Below are 14484 nucleotides of genomic sequence, written 5' to 3'. Positions count from 1 at the left end.
TAAAAGACGCTTGCTCCTTCGGAGGAAAGCCATGGCAAATCTAGACAGCACACTAAAAAGCAGAGACATCACCCTGCCAACAAAAGTGCGTATAGTCAAGGCTATGGTCTTCCCAGTTGCAATGTATGGCTATGAAAGTTGGACCATAAGAAAGGCTGAGTGCCAAAGAATTGAGGCCTTTGAACTCTGGTGCTGGAGAAGACTCCTGCGAGTCCCTCAGACTGCAAGGAGATCAAACCAGTCAGTCCTAGAGGAGATCAACCCCGACTGCTCTTTAGAAGGCCAGATCCTGAAGTGGAAACTCAAATCCTTTGGCCACCTAATGAGAAGGTAGGACTCACTGGAGAAGAGCCTCATGCTGGGAAAGATTGAGGGCACTAGAAGAAGGGGACGACAGAGAATGAGGTGGCTGGATGGAGTCACTGAAGCAGTAGGCATGAGCTTAAATGGACTCCAGAAGATGGTAGAGGACAGGAAGGCCTGGAGGAACATTGTCCATGGGGTCGCGATGGGTCGGACACAACTTTGCAGCTAACAACAACAACAACACACACACACACATATGTACACACACACACACATATATATATACACATATACACATATACGAAAAGTCAGAAGTACGAAGAGCAAGAATACTAAGTGACATACCTTTCCTATGCCAATGTTGAGACCAAAATATAAGACCAAATTGTTTCAAATTGAAATTCCACATCAATACCACTTCAACCAAACGCATTCTAAGAAGAACAGAAATGGCATTACTAAGAAATAAAAGATTACTCCACAATAAAAGATTTCAATTAGACCAAACAAACAAGGACCTACTAACATTACATCTCAAACTCAGCAACATTATTCACCCGATACTATGGGACAAAGTGAAACAACTGGCGGTTTGGAGAGCAGAAACAGAGACCATCTATAAAAACAACAGACATTCAAAGAAACTCAAACAATTAGAGAACTACAACAACCAAACAACCACATCACAACATCTACAACAAGTAGTGCATAACATCTTCCACAGAAGACTAACAACAGCAGAAACAAACGTCCTAGCAAAAGGTTTCAACTTCACTGTTGCACCAAAGAAAATTCCCACAGAAACCATCATATGTGGAGTTGAAACCAGCTTAACTAAACTCAATGCAGATGAAGCAGACCAAGTCAGACATGAAGTCACCCACATCCTATGCACAAGCAAACCACCCAAAAGCAACCTAACAAAAGAAGAACAAGTAGCATTGCAAAACCTAAGAAAAGACAACAGCATAATCATACTACCAGCAGATAAAGGCAATGCTACAGTGGTAATGGACACATCAGACTATGAAGAGAAACTGTCCAACTTACTCAAAGAAACTACATACAAACCTATATATACAGATCCCACAACCTATCTAGAAAAGACCACCAAGAAAAAGATAAAATCAACTTCTATAAGCCAAGAAATCCAACAAACAATCATTCCTAGGGAGAAGTCATCCAGATGCCCAAAACTATATGGCCTCCCCAAAATACACAAAGATGGAATCCCACTAAGACCCATAGTAAGTTCTATAGGCTCACCACTACAAAACTTAGCTAAATACCTAGCAAAACAATTACAACCTCAAGCAGAAATGGCAGCTTCATATGTCCAAAACTCATACCACTTTATAGAATTAGTGAAAAATCTACAGATAGACCAAAAAGACTTGCTAGTCAGCTTCGATGTGGTATCACTATTCACCCAGGTGCCAGTCCAAGAAGCTCTATCAACAATAAGAAGCAAATACCAACCACCAAACCATATTATAGAACTAGCAGAACACTGCTTATCAAACACATACTTCATACACAGAGGCCAGAGATACAAACAAATAGAAGGCGCACCAATGGGATCCCCTCTATCACCAGTTATCGCCAACCTTTTCATGGAAGAATTTGAAACTAACGCTCTGGAAAAGACTACAAACAAACCAAAACTGTGGCTCAGATATGTGGATGACACCTTCGTGATCTGGCCCCACGGGAGAAAGGAGCTAGAAAACTTCCTAACACACCTGAACAGCCTACATCCCAAAATAAAATTCACCATGGAGATTGAAACAAACAACCAGTTACCTTTCCTGGATGTACTTATATACAAAAAACAAAACGGCACCCTAGGACACACAGTCTACCGAAAGAAAACACACACCAACCGTTACCTCAATGCGCAATCACATCATCACCCAGCACAAATAAATTCAGTAGCCAAAACACTAATAACAAGAACCAGACGCCTTGCAGATGAAACACATATACAAACAGAACTACACACCCTGACAGACATATTGACAGCAAACAAGTTCCAAAAAAACAAAATCACCAATATTATTCAGCAGGGGACTCCGAAACAGAAAAACATCCAAGAAGAAGAACAGAACAACGGACGAGCCATCTTGCCCTACATAAAAGGAACAACCGACAAAATCAGTAAAGTACTACGCAAACATAACATCAAAACCGCATTTAACACTGACAGAAAGATATCAACCATCCTGAGAAATCCCAAAGACAAAATAGAACTGGAAAACCAGGGCATATACCAAATCCCATGCGCCTCCTGTCCAGCAACATACATCGGACAGACTAACAGAAGAATAGAGGTACGTGTAGAAGAACATAAGAACTCAGTACAGAAGAAAGATCACACATCTTCACTAGTACAACACATAAACACTACGGGACACAACATCAATTTTGAAGGTACAAAAACAATCGCCAAAATAGAACATCTCAATAGCAGAATAATCAGAGAAGCCATTGAAATAGAAAAACACCCAGACAGCATGAACAAGCGAGACGACACCTCCCGCTTACATGCCATTTGGAAACCAGCATTGATAGAGAAACGAATTTCAGCAAACAAGGATTTAAAAAACCAACAAACAACCCCAAATGCCACCAGCCCCAGCAAGACTCATCCACACCCAGAACAAAAACTCTCCCACACAGAAGACAGAACAAGTCAAGCAAAAGTGCCATCACCCAAGCAGAAGAACGCTCACACGAACCTGACTGACCCATACCAGAGATACATAGCAGGTCCTCAAACTCGGAGCCAAACCAAAGCTCTGGAGGCCACTACACAGCCCACTCCTCAGGACACCAAATCACAACACTCAGGATATTACAACACAACAAAAAAACCCACCCATTCAGAACACACCCCTCCCAATCAGAAGACAGCCACGCCTCCAACCAATCAGAAGACAACCACACATCCACCCAATCAGAAGACAGCCACACCTCCACTCAATCAGAAGACAACCACGCCTCCACCCAGTCGGAGGACACCCCCACCCAATCAGAAAGCAGCCACGCCTCCACCCAGTCAGAACACAGCCCCACCGACAGTTGGAAGGAAAGGAACAGCCAGACCACGCATTGCTCCTGGAAGCAGCAGGAGGAACACTCTGGCCTGATGATGACGGATGGGATTTCGTCGAAACGTCGCCACAACTTTCTGAAGATGAAAGGAATGCGGGAAGAAACCCGAGACTCTAGATCTACATATACACATATACATACATAAAGGGATGCGGTGGCTCAGTGGGTTAGGACGCTGAGCTTGTCAATCAGAAGGTCGGCAGTTTGGCGGGTCGAATCCCGAGTGCCGCGTAGCAGAGTGACCGCCTGTTACTCGTCCCAGCTTCTGCCAACCTAGCAGTTCGAAAGCACGTAAAAATGCAAGTAGAAAAATAGGGACCACTCCGGTGGGAAGGTAACAGCGCTCCAGTGTGCCTTTGGCATCTAGTCATTCCGGCCACATGACCACAGAGACGTCCTCGGACAAGTGCTGGCTCTTCAGCTTTGAAACGGAGATGAGCACCGGCCCCTAGAGTCGGAAACGACTAGCACGCATGTGCGGGAAAACCTTTACCTTTACCTATACATACATATATTACATGCACACATATATATACATACACACACACACACACATACATATATGTTCAAAGTTACAACAGCATTGAAAAAAAGGGACTTGTGACTGTTTTTCACACTTACGATTGTTGTAGCATCCCTGTGGTCATATGATCAAAATTTGAACTTTCGGTAACTGGTTCAAATACACACACACACACACACACACACACACACAACCGATTATACTGTCCTGAGGTCATCTGATCCCCTTCTGCAAATTCGCTTAACAACTGTTTTATAAACTGCAGTGATTCACTTAACAACTGGGGCAAGAAAGGTCACCAAATGGGGCAAAATTCACTTAACAAACGTCGCACTTAACAACAGAAATGCTGGGCTCAATTGTGGCCACAAGTCAAGGACTACCTGCAATCTATTTATCAACTTTAGCAATCTCTCACAGAGGGTGCTCTGGGTGTTGTAGAAATACAGTATCGCAATGTAACACTGTATATAAAATTTCAATAAGAGCAACAGGTCCAAATGATAATTTGAAACAAACAACAACAACAACCCAGCTATGCTTCCATCACACACTTCTATGACTTAACAGGCAGGCTCCCTACACATACAAACAGCCTGCATTAACTCGACTGGTCTGAAAGCTTCCCTAAGGTTGTGCATATTACATAACAACTGTGCAACAAGCCCGGGACTCAAAAATGTACAAAGGGCCCAGTTTCTTAGATTTATTGTTAGCCGGCTAACTATCTCGACTGCTGTACAGTGTATATACACGTGAATTTTTTTTATTTTTACTAATTGCTTTAACTGTTTTATAATATTGGAATTATAAGCCACCCAGGGCAAACTGACGGAGAATGGTGGCCATATATAAAAATTGAAAAAATAAATAAAGTGTGTAAGCCAGGGACAACAGCTTCAATAGTGAGAAATGCAACAACACAAGGATCCCATAAAATAATTTCAGTAGCTCACTATGCAAAGACATCAGATGTTTTAAGCAGGTTTCCAAATCAATTGGCTGGAAATTATCCAATATAGCCAGTATCCAGTCAGCTAGCACAGCAAACTCACATAAAGGAAATTGGCTGGATCCAGGGTTTGCATTCAAGCCTCTTTTTAACATGCCTGTCAGTTTGGTTCACAAATTACCTCAAGTTCTAAACCATGGTTTCCAACTATGATGTCTGAGTCTGTACATTTGGCTAACGTATAAACCGCTTAACGTTTTAACGTACCGTATGGCTCAACTAATTAGGTTTAATAAGTCATAATTAAGTACACTATGGTTTAATATATTACACAAACATAGTGATGGCACTGCCACGCTGCAAAAGTACAGCCCATCTAAACTGTTCTAATTACCAGAATATTCTTAGGGGGGAAAAAAAGATCAAGAAAGACTCTTTAATATGCAAATTATTTCCTTGTTCATTTGTGAAATAGCAACTTAGAAATAGTAGTACAGAAATAGTAATTTCAAAGTAATTTTCTAAAAAGCAATGGCTTCAAGTCTTGGAAGAGCTGATTTTTAAAATTTTGTGTGTGTGCATCTTTTCAACCAAGAAAATATATATATATTTTTTCCTGAACTCTTTAAGAAACCGGGTCTGGTTTCCAATCCCAAAGCCTTTCAATTTTAAATTCCAAGCTCTGCAAAACTACAGGGGGGGGGTCCTCTACTTACAACAGTTCATTTACAAGGGCGCTGAAAAAAAGGGACTTAGGACCGTTTTTCACACTTAGGACCTTTGCAGCATACCCACCCACCCACCCACCCAGGGATCACGTGTTCAAAATTCAAAACCGCTTCAAATGTATGACCGTTACTTTGTCCCCGGGTCACGTGACCCCTCCCTTTCACAACCTTTGGGTGAGCAAAATCAATGGGGGAGGCCAGATTCGCTTAACAACCCGGTTCCTAACTTACCAACTGCAGTGATTCACTTAACAACTGTGGCAAGAACGGTCGCAAAAATGGGGCCAAACTCATCTGAACAAAGGACTCACTTCACAGGCAAAGAGGCTCAGCTGGTAAAGCTTTTCCCAGGCAGAGATGCTCGGGTAGCCAATGGCCAAGAATATTTATTTATTTATGTATTTATTCGGTTTATATACCGCCCTATTCCCAAAGGACTCAGGGCGGTTTACAAGGCAAAATTTCAAAACAATCCAATATAAAATTAAAATAAAATTAAATTAAGTCTAGCCGCAAAAATTAAATCACAATTTAAAAACATTAAACCCCTCAGTCCAGACCAGATAGCTCAAAGAGCCAGCCATTAGGCAATTACCCTGAGCATGTGCAGAGTGCCACTCAAAGCCACCCACCCACCCACCCACCCCATCTCCAGGGGCATGGGACTACAACTTCCATGCTCCCCCGCCACAATGCCTGGGGGGTTGATGTCCCTGGATTTGACGCTGTGGGAATTAGCACAGCTCTCCCACACACACACACACACACACACACACACACAACTGATGTCGGGCTCCAAGGGCGAGCAGCGGCCCTCGCCCCGGGAGGGCTGTGGAGGATGGGAGCTGTAGTCCGCCCAACGTTGGGAGAGCCGGAGTAGGGCGCCGGAGAGGCGGCTTCCAATCGCCCCGACGGGCCGGGGGTCCTTCCAGGGGTCCTCCCGGCGACGGGGGCATCGTCGGTCTCCCCGCCCGCCTTACCTGCCGTGACGGATGAGGCCGAGTAGGCCGCGGCCTCCCTCGCTCACGTCTCCTAGCAACGGCGACTGGGCCGCTTCCCGAGAGAGCCAGGACCACGTGGCTTCTGAAGACCAATGGGCGACGAGGTGGCGGGTCAGGTGACTTTGGAAGGTCCAGGATGGGAAAAAAAAATCTTCGTCTCCTAGCAACAGCGATGCTGGAAGGGAAGCAAGCGTGGAGCGTTCCGTTTAGTTCCCCAACCGGGCGCCCTTCAGATATTTTGGGTGCCTTCCATTATCCCCTGGGGATAGGATTGTTGCCCCCCCCACACACACACACATTTCTGGAAGAGGAAGCTGGGAGTCACAACCCACCGAACCCATACAAAGCAAAGAGTTCTTACAAACTGTTCCTCAACCTTGGCAACATTTAAGATGGTGGACTTCAACTCCCAGAATTCCCCAGCCAGCCATGCTGGCTAGGGAATTCTGGGAGTTGAGGTCCACATATCATAAAGTTACCAAGGTTGAGAAAAGTGAGGTATAGGATGGAAATTTGTACTGTTCTAAGAGTTAGGAAATGGGATTGGGGCATCATTTAGTCAATATTTGCATGCAAAAATATCTATTTCTACATTTGTTTAAAACAACACACAATCAAGGATATTACTTTGGTTCACAATTGCATAGAAACACATCAACAGCCCAGTCACATCAAATCTTATGCTCCAGCGAGAACAATGGGAGATCAATTTCATATTTAATGTTTTCCTCCTTTGTCTTCGTGACATTTATAAGCCACCAGAGTTGCTTGACAACAAAGTGGGAGGCATATAAATTTAATAATAAATGAAACTAATACAAATTAAATCTAACAAAAACATCTGGCTGACTGTGTGACCAACTATAAATCAAACAAAACAATATTTTAATCAATTTAATTAGAACAGAGCTGGGAGGGACCTTGGAGGTCTTCTAGTCCAACCCCTTGTTCAAGCACCCTATACCATTTCACACGAGGTGCTGTCCAGTCTCTTCTTGAAAACCTCCGGTGATGAAGCACCTACAATTCCTGACGGCAAGCTGTTCCTTTGGTTAATTGTCCATTTTGAAATGATGGATGGAAACTAATCAAGTAATGAAGGAAACTAATCTAACTAAGCAAGGAGAGAAGCAATCTGAAATTAAAGAGAAACTTCCTAACAGTGTGAACAATTAACCAGTGGAACGACTTGCCTTCAGAAGTTGTGGCTACTCCATCACTGGAGGTCTTTAAGAAGAGACTGGACAGGCACCTGTCTGAAATGGTATAGGGTTTCCTGCCTGAGCAGGGGATTGGACTAGATGACCTCCAAGGTCCCTTCCAAGTTTACTATTATTATTATTATTATTATTATTATTATTATTATTATTATTATTATTATTATTATTATTATTATTGACACTGTCTCTATAATAAAGCAGGTAATCCTCGACTTATAACCCCTTGTTATGGATGTCTCCTGCAAGGGGTTGGACTAGAAGACCTCCAAGGTCCCTTCCAGTACAAGATTTTATTGTTCGCACAGGTGACTTTAATGTGAGCAATTATAGCAATCGCTTTGGGGAAATTGTGTTTTGCCCGTTGGGGTGGTTACTCATTGGTTGACTTGCTTTGTAAGGGATGACAGCAAGAGATGGAGACCAGACCATCTCCCTGCCCACCCAAGAATGCCTGTCCATTAAGGTGATGGACAAGACCCTGGTATGAAGTCACTTAGGAATGCTTTTAGAGCAGGGATGTTATTGATCAATGAAGGTTTTAGGATCCCTTGTAAGGTCTGATTGAACCACGTTACTATGACTCCTGAAACCTATGTTGCTTTTTTATTGTTGGTTTCAGAGTGATTGGCTCATGGCAATATACATTTTCCAAATTGTATAAAAGGGGTCTACTCCAAACAGGGGTGTGCCCCTTTGAGACTTATTTTATCTTATTTTTATTTGTAAATAAATGTCTTATTCGTGTGCCCCTATTTGGCGTGGTTCATTGGGCTTGCAAGCCAGGTCAAAAGATCTGGGCTTTTTCTGGGCAAGAGAAAAAGGGGTTTGGCTGGGGTTTGTCCTCCCAGCTTGTTTTAATATAATTTCTGAACGTTTCATTACCAAACTAGGTAACATCACGAGGATGTTACCTAGTTTGGTAACAAAACTTTCAGAAATTATATTGAAACAAGCTGGGAGAACAAACCCCAGCCAAAATCTAAAATCCGAGCTTCAAGTATTTTCTATTATTGAAAAGAAAAAGGTGTCTTGAAATATATACACATCTGAATTTTAAAAACACCCTTTTTAAAAACAAAAAAACAAAGAAAGGGAACTTTTGAGAGATTTGTCAGAGTAGGCAGCCTGGAGAAGCCAACATCAGCAGATTGGTCCCTTCTTCGTCAATGCAATTCTTCCTTTTTTGCTAATCCTCATTTGAGACACTTGGAACATCCGACTTGTTAATGGAGAGGATTTTTCAAATATTTCTGGAATGATTTAAGAAGTCTGATTCAACAGAATTTTTTCCTCTTGGCTAATCCACAAAGATCAGAAGGTATCTAACCGTGTAAGTGTGCACCCTGCCAATCCAGAACGATTCAAAGCGGATGCCGTCCTTTTACAAGCACACACACCCTGTTTATTCCAGAAACAGCTGCTTTTCCTTGCAGACACCACAACCTACGCAATAATTTGGCTTTCTGGATTTTCTTGACCCCAAAAATGTTGCTCTCGACAGCGTTGGTTGAAGCTTTAAAAAGAAGCAATGTCCCTGCAATCATCTCCAGACCAATGTTTCATCGTAAACGGCCCAGAGTCTCTTAGGAAAGATGGACCATGTAGAAATCTGATAAATCCCTAAAAGTTCTGCAAACGTCCTGCTCCCCACAAAGACAGAACTGTTTGGCTCAGATCTACAAGCAGTCCTCGACTTATGATGACTGAGCCTCAAATTTTTGGTGCTGCGGCAGCTACGTGAATTTTTGCCCCATTTTATGACCTTTCTTGCACAGCGGTTAAGTGAAACACTGCAGTTGTTAAATTAACAATATGGTTGTTAACTGAATCTGGCTAACCCCCCCCCCCCCGTGGACTTTGCTTGTCAGAAGGTCGTAAAAGGGGATGATGTAACCCGGGGACACTGTGACCGTCATAAATACGAGTCAGTTGCCTAGCGTCTCGAATTGTGATCACGTAACCAAAGGGATGCTGCAAAGGTTGGAAGGGTGAAAAATGGTCCCGAGTCATTTTCCCCCCCGTGCCGTTGTAACTTCAAATGGTCACTAAACGAACCGTTGTAAGTCAGGGACCGCCTGTACTGCTTTTATGCAAGGAAGTTCTACTGGGATAGCCTTCCCTGCCAGCAAAGGGACCCTCACCCCCGCAACAGTGTGGTTGCTTTGGGACGGCTCTCTGCAGGCCCAAAGGAAAGCATATAGGTGGTCCTCCACTTACAACAACTGAGCCCAACGTTTCTGTTGCTAATTGAGACATTTGTCAAGTGAGTTTTGCCCCATTTTACAATCTTTCTTGCCACAGCTGTTAAGCGGATCCTGGCAGTTGTTAAGTTAGGAGTACGGTTGTTAAATGAACGATCTGCTTGAGCAGGAGGCTGGACTAGAAGACCTCCAAGGTCCCTTCCAGCTCCCTTCCATTCCATTCTCTATTCTATTCTATTCTATTCTATTCTATTCTATTCTATTATTATTCTTCATTCTTTCTATTCTATTCTATTTTATTCATTTTCTATTCTATTCTATTCTATTCTATTCTATTCTATTCTATTCTAATTCTAATTCTAATTCTAATTCTAATTCTATTCCTATTCCTTGTTCTATTCTATTCTATTCTATTCTATTCTATTCTATTCTATTCTATTCTATTCTATTCTATTCTATTCTATTCTATTCTATTCTATTCTATTCTATTCTATTCTATTCCTATTCCTATTCCTATTCTTTATTCTATTCTATTCTATTCCTTATTCTATTCTATTCTATTCTATTCTATTCTATTCTATTCTATTCTATTCTATTCTATTCTATTCTATTCTATTCTATTCTATTCTATTCTATTCTATTCTATTCTATTAATTCTAATTCTAGTTCTGTTCTGTTCTGTTCTGTACTGTTCTATTCAGAATCTTGTTTCCCCATTCACCTTGCTTCTCAGGTTGCAAAAAGGGGATCACAGGATCCCGGGACACTGCAATCATCATAAATATGACTCAGTTGCCGAGCATCCGAATTTGGACCACATGACCAGGAGGGGGCTGCTGCAATGGTCTCAAGTGTGCAAAACGGTCATATTTTTTTTCAGTGTCATCGTAACTTTGGACCGTCACTAAACGAACTGTTGCAGAAGTCCAGGACTATCTGCCACTTCAGAAACCCAACCGCAGGTTTCAGCAAGGCGAGAAAAATAAATCCATCGTGTCCCGAAGGAATCAATCGTTCCGCTGGTTCCAGGGGATATTTTTGGGGAGCAAAATCTGCCGTGCGCCAGGCACATGGCGTTTTTAAAAAAGATTTTTTAAGCAAATTAAAATCTCTTTAAACGTATTAAATGCTGCTGTCCCGTGATGTGTGTTCTATTTCTTGGCATTGGCTGAACTTTACTTTACTCTTTCTCCAATCTGGCAGAGCTCAAGGAAGAAGTGAAAAGTCATAAAAGAAGCAAGATGCAGATAGGGAGGCGGGGGTGGCTGGGGAGGAAGGAACCGTAGATTCGGTACAGGGATTTGGCAACCGCCAAACCGTTACCGTGATTTAGGGTTTGCTTTTAAAATGACAACTTTCGAGCCGAGCGGAGTTGAAACGAAATTAAGAGTTTTGAACGGTGTGGCAGCGGGATCCGTTTTTTCCAAATTCGACAGGAGTATAGATCGTTCCGATTCCACGCTCCCACAAGCACTTGGCCTTCTCAGCTGGGAACGATGGGAGTTGTGGTCGAAGCCTTTCTTGGTTGGGTTGGAGAAAATTTGGTTTTCCTTCAGCCTCTTCGGGGCCAGGACCAAATTTGACAAGTAAAAATATGCTTATTTCAAGCGGTGCAGACAGAGGTTCCTTCGTTCTTTCCTTTTGCAACTTAACGTAAGATATTTTTTTTTTGTTTCCCAAATTCCTTCTTAAGGAGAACCGAGTTCAGGATACACTCATCTGGTGTGGTGGGTTGTAAACTTACATTTACTGGCCCAAGGGATGTGCGCAGGTCGCCTAGTTACAAGCCTGGTCTTAAGGATTGGCAAGTTCTGAAAGGTGGTTAGGTGATTTTTGGCCAATCGCCAGGCCTCTGGGAGCTCTAGTCCCACCTTAGGCATGAGAGCTGGCTGGGTGACTTTGGGACAATCAACCAGGCGATGGTGAGTTCTACTCCGGCCTTAGATGTAAGTCAGCCGGGTGACTTTGGACCAATCAACTAGGTGATGGTGAGTTATAGTCCCACCTTAGCCATAGGTCAGCTGGGTGACTTTGGACCAATCAACTAGGTGATGGTGAGTTATAGTCCCACCTTAGACATAAGTCAGCTGGGTGACTTTGGACCAATCAACTAGGTGATGGTGAGTTCTAGTCCTGCCTTAGATGTAAAAGTCAGCTGGGTGACCTTGGACCAATCAACCAGATGATGGTGAGTTCTAATCCCGCCTTAAGACATAAAAGTCAGCCGGGTGACTTTGGGACAATCAACCAGGTGATGGTGAGTTCTCGTCCCCACCTTCAGCGTGAAAGCCGCCTGAGTAACCTTGAGCCAATCCTTCTCTCTCTCTCTGCCCAACCTACCTCACAGGGTTGTTGTTGTAGGGACAATAGGAGGAAGAGAAAGAGGCAGTTTGTGCTCGCTGCCTGGTTATAGAAGTCGTCAACTTAGCATGACACCTAAGCCCAAATTTTCGATAACAAAGCTAGACCGTGAATTTTGCCCCACTTCATGATTCCCCCCCACACTGTTGTTAAGTGAATCACCGCAGTTCGTTAAGTGAAATCATATTGGTCATTAAGTGAATCTGGCTTCTTCCTTGCCTTTGCTTGTCTGAAGGCAGCTGGGAAGGTGACAAGCCGTGATCACGTGACCCTAGGCCAGGGGTAGGCCACCTTGGCTCTTTTATGACTCGTGGACTTCAACTCCCAGAATTCCTGAGCCATAGCATGGCTCAGCTTGGAAACCTCTCCCTTTCCCCTCAGCGTGGCTGGCTCAGGAATTCTGGGAGTTGAAGTCCACGGCCCTGCCTTAGGACAATTAACCATCACTGTCACTATCATGCCGGTTGAAAAAAGATCCATTTAACCATTAAGGGTACGGCAGATCAGAGGTGTGGAAACTGGTCATAAATCTGTTTTTTTTCACTGCCATTACATCCTTGAGCACTCACTAAACTAAGGATTGTAAGTCAAGGACGTCCTGTACTTGTAAAAATAACCGCTGGATCGAAATAAATAGCCTTTCTGCTTGCATCACTGCGCCATGCTGAGTCTGAGTCAGTTTCATCGTCTTATCAACTAAGATGATCAAAGGCCTGGAGACGAAAAGATATGAAGAACAGTTGCAGGAATTGAGTATGTCCAGTTTAATGAAGAGAAGGACGAGTGGGGACATGATAGCAGCCTTCCAGTATCTCAGGGGCTGCCCCAAAGAAGAGGGAGTCAAGCTATTCTCCAAAGCGCCTGAAGGCAGGACAAGAAGCAATGGATGGAAACGAATCAAGGAGAGAAGCAATCTAGAACTAAGGAGAAACTTCCTGACAGTGAGAACCATCAACCAGTGGAACAGCTTGCCACCAGACGTTGTGGGTGCTCCATCACTGGAGGATTTTAAGAGGCCTGACAGGCACCTGTCTGGAATGGGATAGGGTCTCCTGCTTGAGGAGTGGGTTGGACTAGATGACCTCCAAGGTCCCTTCCAGCTCTACTCTTGATTGCATAGCTTGCCCCCAGAAGTTGGGATTGCTCCATCACTGGCGGTTCTGAAGAAGAGAGTAGACATCCACCTGTACGAAATGGTATAGGGTCTCCTGCCTGAGCAGGGGGTTGGACTAGACGACCTCCAAGGTCCCTTCCAGCTCAATTCCGATTGTCCGGCGTGTATCCCCAAGCTGATACCTTCAATCGGCTGCTGCAACGTGCCGGGTTGTAACCAGCCATCTGCTCTCCCCCTTCCTCTGGCGCTCAACCATCCCTCCAGCTCGCCATTTCCTCTCCTCTCTCCAGCTCACTTCGCGGCCCAGCGGCGCGCCAACCCCTCGCGCGGAAAAGCAAAGCCACAAAAAAAAATTATTCCTCGCACGCCTCATTGAGAACCCAGCGGGTTCCACCTCAGAAGAAGATGGCTCCATCCGCTCTGGTTCTGACTGGCTTTATTGTCTGTCTCCATCTCTCTCCAACACCCCCCCCCCCGCCTTCCCTTCAAGCGTTACATTATAGACCCCGGAGTTGTTCATTTTGGAGGCCGTTGGGTGCCAACAGGGAGAGAAAATATGTAAACAGACATTAGCTGGAGGTGTGCGCAGACACACACACAAATACAGGGGCAAGCACACGCTGCAGCTGAGAAGAAGCAGGAGAGCACGGCCTTTTTTCTTCCCCCCAGGTTAATTTTTTTTAAAAAATTATTATTATTATTCACCGCTCCAGAAGTGGTGAATGCGCCAACACTGGAAGTTTTTAAGAAGAGACTGGACAGCCATTTGTCTGAAATGGTATATAGGGTTTCCTGCCTTAGCAGGGGGTTGGACTAGATGACCTCCAAGGTCCCTTCCAACTTACTACTATTATTATTATTATTATTATTATTATTATTATTATTATTATTATTATTATTATTAAATGTTTTTTTTTAAAGTTGTGCATTTCAATACGGGTAGTCCCTGACTGAGAACACTTCA

At 43.6% G+C, this 14484-nt stretch overlaps 1 protein-coding gene across 1 annotated transcript in view; it reads right to left on the bottom strand.

The window, feature by feature from the left end:
• The window catches only part of ARMC9 (armadillo repeat containing 9), a 134563-nt gene extending 127907 nt beyond the window's left edge, over positions 1–6656 (bottom strand). The window contains 1 exon segment of the mRNA XM_083364078.1: positions 6604–6656. The gene's annotated coding sequence lies outside the window, so the exon portion shown is untranslated.
• Positions 6657–14484: the final 7828 nt, after the last annotated feature.

The sequence above is a fragment of the Vipera ursinii genome (assembly GCF_947247035.1).
Source record: "Vipera ursinii genome assembly, chromosome: 5".
Classification (NCBI taxonomy): domain Eukaryota; kingdom Metazoa; phylum Chordata; class Lepidosauria; order Squamata; family Viperidae; genus Vipera; species Vipera ursinii.
Note: the sequence above shows the minus strand (reverse complement) of the source record. Positions and strands in the feature narration are given on the sequence as shown.